The sequence below is a fragment of the Aplysia californica genome, unplaced genomic scaffold, assembly GCF_000002075.1.
Source record: "Aplysia californica isolate F4 #8 unplaced genomic scaffold, AplCal3.0 scaffold00557, whole genome shotgun sequence".
In the NCBI taxonomy this organism is placed as follows: Eukaryota; Metazoa; Mollusca; class Gastropoda; order Aplysiida; family Aplysiidae; genus Aplysia; species Aplysia californica.
The window spans coordinates 297,462-299,298 of record NW_004797827.1 but is presented as its reverse complement, the minus strand read 5'-3'; the positions used below and the strand labels follow the sequence as shown (position 1 = coordinate 299,298).

The 1,837-nt window shown below is 38.9% G+C and overlaps 1 protein-coding gene across 1 annotated transcript in view; it reads left to right on the top strand.

The window, feature by feature from the left end:
* Nucleotides 1-88: 88 nt before the first annotated feature.
* Nucleotides 89-1,837, top strand: part of LOC101855519 (probable serine/threonine-protein kinase DDB_G0267686) — a 10,770-nt gene continuing 9,021 nt past the window's right edge. The window contains exon 1 of the mRNA XM_013087205.2: nucleotides 89-229. The gene's annotated coding sequence lies outside the window, so the exon portion shown is untranslated. The remainder of the gene's footprint in view (nucleotides 230-1,837) is intronic.

The following is a 1,837-nucleotide window of genomic DNA, read 5'->3' as shown; positions in this document are numbered from 1 at the left end:
AGTATGTGTGTGTGTGTGTGTGTGTGTGTGTTTAAAGCAGGGCCCCGGTGGTGTAATTGTGGAAATCTCCGAAAGATATTTTTAGCGCTTTATATCACTGTCAGTTCACTTGTGATCCTTCGGCGGTCGTTGACTCAGTCGGACTTGATCTAGTAGGAGACCAGAACGACATAAATACGAGCTGTTTGGATAAAATTCACGGATCATGCTAAAATACCCTAAAATAAAGGTAAGCTATCAACTGTGCGATGCATAGATCTAGATCCACGGGTTTCATGGACGAGTGTTCAACCTCCCCCGACTAGGACTAGTCTAGATCTAGAGATAGAGATCTATGTTTATTTCTGAATCTTTCGGATCGCTGCTGATTGACTTCTCTGGACCTGCCCGCCCCGACCTGATAGGTTTCGATCAGACTCTGCCTTCATCTCAGTTATTTATTTGTTCTGAGAACAATACTCAGCTTGATTCAGTTCCAGCTAATTACATCACGCAAGTCAAACCTAGGTCTACTACTTGTCTTGTACGCCTTCTCAACTGTGTGGCAATTAATTGTAGACCTCTAGATCTAGATCTAGATATATAAGAAGTGACTGCCGTCAAGATTATCGATATCGATAGGCAAGAGCTATAGATCTAGTTAGATCTATGATTTTTCCAGGATAGCAAAGTGAAACTCTTATCTAGATCTAGATCTAGATCTAGATTTTGCGGGGATAACAAAAGTGTTTGTCGTGTAGCAGTGGAAATATTATATATTGAAACTACACAGGTAAGTTATTGACTCTTTTCTACTAGATCTAGATCTATAGTTATTAGCCTATCGTTCTTCATTAGGTTTTGGTGTTTCTCGCATAGATTAGAGAGTAAGGCCCACTTTAAAAAGGATAAGAATGTTATTAAAATATTCACTATCATATATATCTAGAGATCTAGGCCTATTAATATTATCACACGTATATTTTGTTTAGCCCGATGATGGGAATAAGGCTTTTTTATAACTTTTAGAGCTCGCAGTGCAGGAGAAGAATAAAGTCTCCACTAGTGACAAATGATTTGGGAAACAGTGAAGATTTGGTCTGATAAATCTTGATTTTCAAACTGAAACAACACAGATATGTAGAAGACAAGAAAACCTAGATTAAGATAGATTATCTAGAATCTAATCTAGATCTCTAGATCTAGAATCTAGATCTAGTCTCTAGATCTAGAATCTCGATCTAGTCTCTAGATCTAGAATCTCGATCTAGTCTAGTCGTAGAAATCTACCGACTGGCTTCAACTGCATCGGTCATAGCTTACCTTTATTTTGTTTGTTAGACTAGGGCTTAGGTGGCAAAAAAGTTGTCGAATTAACTAAAAATCTTGGTTAAATCAGGACAGCCATTTCCAATCGTTTTCCCATTCAACGGGAAAACCCTGAGCTAAATAAAGCAACATGTTTTCCCAGATAAGACAGCTGTGTAGTTTTTCCCGATTATGACGCTGGGGCAAAGCACAGTTGACCGTATTATAGTCTTTCGAGTCAAGACTCAAACATTGCGATAATTCGTTTCCTTGAGCTGATTTCTTAAAGAACATGAGTTTATAACGTCCAAACAGAATTCAGAATTGTTGTGTTTCATGTTGGGAATCTTCTTTTTGATTATTATATTAGGCCTATGCTCCAGCTCAAGTGCTAAATTTAGAATGAATTTGGAACGTTGTCATGTCGTCATGTCGTCATGTCGTCAAAGAGAGTCGTCTGTAGAGAACCTTTGGTTTCGTTGTCGCCCCCCCCCTCCCCCTCTCTCTCTTTCTCTTTCTCTGTTCTCTCTCTCTCTCTCTCTCTCCCTCT